The 6,803-nt window shown below is 37.5% G+C and overlaps 1 long non-coding RNA gene across 2 annotated transcripts; it reads left to right on the top strand.

Annotated features, from left to right (window-relative positions):
- On the top strand, positions 1-4,293 carry LOC107738660 (uncharacterized). 2 transcript variants are annotated; one of them, XR_001639912.1, is made up of 3 exons: positions 1-101; positions 386-515; positions 3,713-4,293. It is a non-coding gene; the product is annotated as an uncharacterized LOC107738660 (long non-coding RNA). The 2 variants fall into 2 exon arrangements; XR_001639911.1 differs by having other exon boundaries at positions 318-515.
- The last annotated feature ends 2,510 nt before the right edge of the window (positions 4,294-6,803 follow it).

Below are 6,803 nucleotides of genomic sequence, written 5' to 3'. Positions count from 1 at the left end.
AGAGTTCTGGGCACATAAGCACCTCAAATCACATCCTGCGCCAGTGAGACCAACTGCCATTGAGATGAATAGAGATGCTAACGGCTAACAGCTTGCTCCAGGTATTACAGTCCAACATTTAGTGAATACATTTATGCTACGTTACAATCTCTGTAAAAGCTTAGATGTTGCTTTTATGATGTGTTTGTAGCTTAAAAATTGTTATTTTGATTTATATTACGTTGGGTTTGTAAGTAAGTAAAGTGTTTCTTTAATTTGAATGAATTTAGATGCTCTTGAGATGAGAAATTAATACAGTGTGTGGGTTTACATTTAAGGTTATTGTATTGGGACACTGTTGTCCTGTTTGTCAAGCGGACGTCTGTCATTGAGCTTCTCGTCGTAGATCCAGACTTTATTTCCCATGAGTCACACCTGCTGCTTCCCCTGGAGCTCACTGTGGGTTCAGTGGGACACAGAGCGGACGCCGCCTGACATCTGAGCACGCTGAGATCTCTCATCTGAAAGAACACAAGGTCAGAGATCTGAGCTCTTTATGACATGGACAGAACATTTCAGCTGTACAGCAGACTTCAGTCAAACATTGACAGACTTACTAGATCATGATGTCACCTCTGTTGAAAAGACCACTGTAGGTGGTCACCACCAGCTTATGTTGTGGTTTTGGTTCCCCACAAGTCTTGAGTAACTAGCACAACCAACAAACAATTGAACAGCTTAAACTAAATTTTGCTGGATAACAGCAACATTTTTTGCATTTTATTGAAAGTGCCCCTATTATGCCATTTCAGATATTGCCTTTCATGCAGTGTGTAATGTAGCTCTGTGTGAATGTAAACAATCTGCAAAGTTGTAAAGCCAAAATCTGAAAGAACACAAGGTCAGAGATCTGAGCTCTTTATGACATGGACAGAACATTTCAGCTGTACAGCAGACTTCAGTCAAACATTGACAGACTTACTAGATCATGATGTCACCTCTGTTGAAAAGACCACTGTAGGTGGTCACCACCAGCTTATGTTGTGGTTTTGGTTCCCCACAAGTCTTGAGTAACTAGCACAACCAACAAACAATTGAACAGCTTAAACTAAATTTTGCTGGATAACAGCAACATTTTTTGCATTTTATTGAAAGTGCCCCTATTATGCCATTTCAGATATTGCCTTTCATGCAGTGTGTAATGTAGCTCTGTGTGAATGTAAACAATCTGCAAAGTTGTAAAGCCAAAAGTGCACGATAAATAAAGTTATTGTCTCCCAAAAGAAAGAATTGACACTGAATAGCCTAAACGAGTCTTCAGTAATTAGGATCCCACTTTTAACACATTTGCATAATGCCTGCCTATGTTCTCCGACCAATCAGAGCAGAGCAGGCTCACGGAAAGGAGGGGTTTAGCGAGACTGAATTTTAGAACTGCTTCGAACGAATCGTTTGAGAATCGTGTGGTGATATTAAATGCATATTTTGAGAAAACGAAAGCGTTTTTTGACCTCGCATGCATGGAAACCTATAGGAGTCTCCCAAAACAATATTAGGAACCTTAAAATGGCATAATAGGGGCACTTTAAATTTTTAGCAAAAAAAAAAAATACAGTTTGTATGGAAAAACAGTCAACGAATGAGTCTAAATAGAGATGTTGAAATTTGCATCTATAATCACTTCTGATGAATTTGTCACGCTAGAAATGTAAATTTCAGTGCATTCTGCATTGTGACTGCAATTACATCAAACTCTACTGTGTCATAAAGAGTAGAAAGCTGTATAAATAACATTAGGACCAATTCTAAAAGATAGTATATTAGGTTAATATATTTTGGATTATTTAATATATTTTTGGATTATTTACAGCTACTTTTTTGTTTGATATTGGATTTGTTTTTATCAATAACAGAAGAATTTATTCAAAATATTATTTCAGTTGTTTGACAAATGCATGACTTTGTGTGCTTTTATATTGGTAAAATAATATCAAAAAAAGGGAAAAATTCCCCTGAAAATCAATAAATGTAAATGTAAAAAAAAATTTTTAATTTTCAACAATGGCACACAATGTACACATAATTTAGCTTGTAATTCTAGCCTAATCAGCTTAAATCAATCAGAAGTTCATGCTGGTCTAAACTGGTCAGCGGGGGTGGAATTTAATTAATTATAAGTCATGTGTCACAGTTTGGAAAATATCAATGCTGGCTTCTGTGATTTTGTTATGTGAATGCTTCGTTTTCATTCATCAGCAGGCCAGTCAGCTCTCATGTTCATGTTTTGTTTTTTTGTGTGCTCTTTTGTGCTCTGTTATGGGTTGGTAAAAGCATGTGTGCATTAATGTTAAATGCAGAAGAATTTATTCAAAATATTATTTCAGTTGTTTGACAAATGCATGACTTTGTGTGCTTTTATATTGGTAAAATAATATCAAAAAAAGGGAAAAATTCCCCTGAAAATCAATAAATGTAAATGTAAAAAAAAATTTTTAATTTTCAACAATGGCACACAATGTACACATAATTTAGCTTGTAATTCTAGCCTAATCAGCTTAAATCAATCAGAAGTTCATGCTGGTCTAAACTGGTCAGCGGGGGTGGAATTTAATTAATTATAAGTCATGTGTCACAGTTTGGAAAATATCAATGTTGGCTTCTGTGCTTTGTTATGTGAATGCTTCGTTTTCATTCATCAGCAGGCCAGTCAGCTCTAATGTTAATGTTTTTTCCCCCTTTAATTTGTGCTCTTTTATGGGTCAGTAAAAGCATATGTGCATTAACGTTAAATGTTCTAGATAGAGAAGGTGGAAGGGAAAGTAAATGTTCAGTGAGGCCTGGATTAATCGTCTCCTTTCTCTGATCCGACCTCCTGCTGAGGAACCCGTACTTCACCTTTCATCTTTTCATCCTATATTCATTTATGTGGATTTATTTTTTTTAAATTAAGCCCTTTTTAACTGTCCTTTTAGGTTGTTTTGAGAATGTTCTGTAGGCTACTAATAAAAAAAGGACCTCTGTATATTTGTTTGTTGCAAATTTACAGACAATGCAGTTGAAATGTTTACATTGGCTTGTCGGGGTAATATTTCTGTCCACTGACAACAAAGTTTTCCTTCTGAATTAGCATAACTGCACAAGTTTTATACTTAATAAAATCTTTAAAAACAAATGACATTAGTTATACTTTAATTTCCTTCAATAAAAAGGAAATTGAGTAAGACGGTGTAAAAGGTGTGTGGACGTGGATTAGTAATCTGGCCCCTTGGTATAAAGGAGAAAAAATGCTGGCCCTCGTCACTATCAAAGTTGCCCATCCCTGTTCTAGATGGAGAGGGTGGAAGGGAAGGTAAATGTTCATTGAGGCCTGGGTTAATCTTCTCCTTTCTCTGATCCGGCCTCCTGCTGAGGAACCCGTACTTCACCTTTCATCTTTTCATCCTATATTCATTTATGTGGAATTAAGCTTGTGTGTGTATTAATGCACGTTTGAATGAAATGTGGTGGTCTGAGTTGGCTTATATCCAAACGAGAGTGCTGGACCTGTTGCTGGGGGAAACAAGCTTTTTTGTCTTTAAAACATTGATTTCTCAAAGTGTTTTTACCAACATGTGGTCTCTCAGGGAAGGTGTTAGCTCTCAGCTTTCATATTTTATTTAATATTAGAGGTGAATAAACAGTTGTTTTCCTGTCTGTTTGAGGAAATATCACAGTTTGGTTTATTTTTTAATAGTTTCAGAAAGAAAGCAGATGGACATCTGAAATGTTTACCACATGGTTGCTGTATCCTTTACTGTGACCTTGCCTATGATGGAGGGGATGGTCTTTTCTTCATGGTTGATGTGATGGGCTAGTAGCTGTCAGAGCACTGGAGGACATCAGGGAACACATGTCTTTCTTTATGCCACAGCCGTTGTCTGTATCAGCGAGGGGTCACTGTCAGCCGGTATGGGGTTCTGGCATTTCAAGCCTGACTTGAAACTTTAGACTGAACTGGTTGATCTATCCATGCTGAAGAAGAAACACATGTGCTTTGTTCATTGGCCTTTACTGCCCAAGCTCATCAAAATCTGGCGGTCCAGTTCAGACTCATATCATTTTTCAGGTCACAGTGGCGCGATATGTATTGACAGAACAGTTTTCTCTGCACTTGGTAGATGAACTTCTCTGTGCTGCACCGTGATGTCAGATTAATGCATCTTTCAACATCTAACTGTGGTTTTAATGGGTCATGTAACTGTGACCACACAGTGCACATCTGAATTCAGTAGATATTTCGTTTGTTCAAACCGATATGTTGTAAATACATTCCATCTCACATCAGTTTGCCACATTTTTCTATATTAAGCCCATCAAAATCAGAATTTAACAAATGATCCTGTATTTTCTGGTGATCGTCATGCAGAATTTTGGACAGGAGCACATCAAACTAGATTATATTTATCACGTCACACTGGGCCTCATCAATCAAACGTAGAAACGAGTACAGATCCGAGCGCACACATCAACTTACGACAGGGTTCACGTGTGATTCATGAAACATTCGTATGCCGCCAGTTCCATTGTACAAATGATCATATGCTGATAAATATGGCGGCTGAAAACAATCGTCATTTGAATATCACGTCTCTAAAAACACCCCACTTTAGAAGTAACCCGCCAAAAAGAGGAAGTAAACTCATGAAAGTGAAATTGATCTTACTTCAAAAACACCCGTTAACCTTATAATTGCAAACGACTGCATTAATTTATATGTATATTAAATAGCGGTAAATATAACAAAAAATGTACAAACATTATAAGCACTATAGCCTGTTTAGTTCCCTTCACTCCACAACAAATCCTTTGAATTTAACGGTATTCAGAACAGAACAAGAATGAAAAATAAGTAGCTATAAAATTATACATGAAACTATAAAATAAAGCAAAAATTAGGCTATAGTGGCATTCATTATAAACCGCATACAAACGTCAAGCTAAAACGAATTGATTTCAAGAGAAACTGAAAAGGCACTGGGCTCACAAACCTCTCTCATTCAACAAGAATCCAAATGTTTCCATTTTTGCCATGTAACATTTGGTTGCTAAACTATTATTCATTATTTAAACGAGGCTTTGTAATTCAGTCATGCTACAATATCCATGTAAGACATCATCCTTCACATATGTAAAAATGTGTTTGTTTGGGCGCTGCACACCGATTTTACAGCGGACCTTTTACATTGAGCAGTGTAACTTTTATGTTTGGTTGACTGCATTTTAGTTTGATAATGAATGGCTAAAATGTCAAATTAGGAACACTAGAACTGATATGTGCATGCCCTTGAGGCGCCTGCGCGATCAGTTGGATTTAATAAAATAACGATATTAAAAAAAAAAAAATGTAATGCATTAAAAGTGCTAAAATAAGAAATATAAGTTACATCACACTGCACTCACATAGTGGCATCATGATATCAAGCTGAAATCCCAGCATAGCAGTATTACATGGCTCCACAATAAGCGAGTCCCCATGAGTGTGATTCTTGCTTGGTGTGCTGCTGTGTGATCATTTCCTGTTCTCGCTTGGGTGGTAATTACTGTAGATAACCTCTAAGTCCTACCCGACCTGGAGCCATGCCCTTATCTCCCACTTTTAGCTTTCTGGAGATCACACTCTCTTGCTACCTCTCAGCATGTGTGTTTGTTTAGCTCCGTCTCACTGCACTAGGGAGAAACGACAGGTGCTTCCAAAACGAAGGAACTAGCATTCTTCCATCAGGAGCGCTAATCTGATTTAGCACTGCTAGCCCAGTGCGTGGCACGGCTGTCACTGATGCCTGTGGAGAACATGTATTAGTACACGGAGACGCCAACCTGACACCATCTGCACGTACAGGTGCCATCAACAGCATCTCCAAGGCTTAGAAGAGTGAACTATCGCTGGCATCCGGTGATGCAAGAAGCCCCAGGAGTGTGAAAATGGCGGCGGTGCTGAATATCTCCTCAACTTTGACACTGTCACCATAGAGGGATGAAGATTGACAGGATGCAGTCAGACATACTGCAGTAAAAGGCCAGTGCTGTATGTCTTATTCTGTTTCCGGAATATATGTATCAGTATACTGTGTTTTTGGCGACATTTAGATGCACTTAAAAGGGACAGTTCACCCAAAAATGAAAATGACCCCATACTCTCCCTCATGCCATCCTAGGTGTATATGACTTTCTTCTTTCAGACGAATACAGACAAGTAATATTAAAAAATGTCCTGGCTCTTCCAAGCTTTATAATGGCAGTGAATGGCTGTTGAGATTTTGAAGTCCAATATAGTACATCCATCCATCATAAAAAATACTCCACACGGCTCCGGGGGGTTAATAAATATATAAAAAAAATATTCACTGCCATTATAAAGCTTGGAAGAGCCAGGATTTTTTTTTTTTAATATAACTCCGATTGCATGCGTCTGAATGAAGAAAGTCATATACACCTAGGATGGCTTGAGGGTGAGTAAATCATGGGGTAATTTTCATTTTTGGGTGAACTATCTCTTTAATGGAACAGTTAACCCAAAAATGAAGATTCTGTCAACATTTACTGGCTTATTCCAGAGAGGTGCCATCAATAGAATAGGAAAGTTTTTTTTATTTTTAATTTGGAACAATTTGTGCATATGTAATAAGAAAGTATTTAAATTCTTGATATCTCAGTAAACTTTTTGTGCTAATAAACCACACAACCTAATTTGATCTCTTTGACGAAGGCTTGACTGGGAACATTGAACGCTTTGCTAAATTCTGCATCATTCTCCTCCCTCTCCATTACGGACCCTTTCAAATGAC

Source organism: Sinocyclocheilus rhinocerous, unplaced genomic scaffold, assembly GCF_001515625.1.
Source record: "Sinocyclocheilus rhinocerous isolate Xijiao unplaced genomic scaffold, SAMN03320098_v1.1 scaffold2149, whole genome shotgun sequence".
Lineage (NCBI taxonomy): Eukaryota > Metazoa > Chordata > Actinopteri > Cypriniformes > Cyprinidae > Sinocyclocheilus > Sinocyclocheilus rhinocerous.
This window is presented reverse-complemented; position numbering and strand designations above follow the sequence as displayed.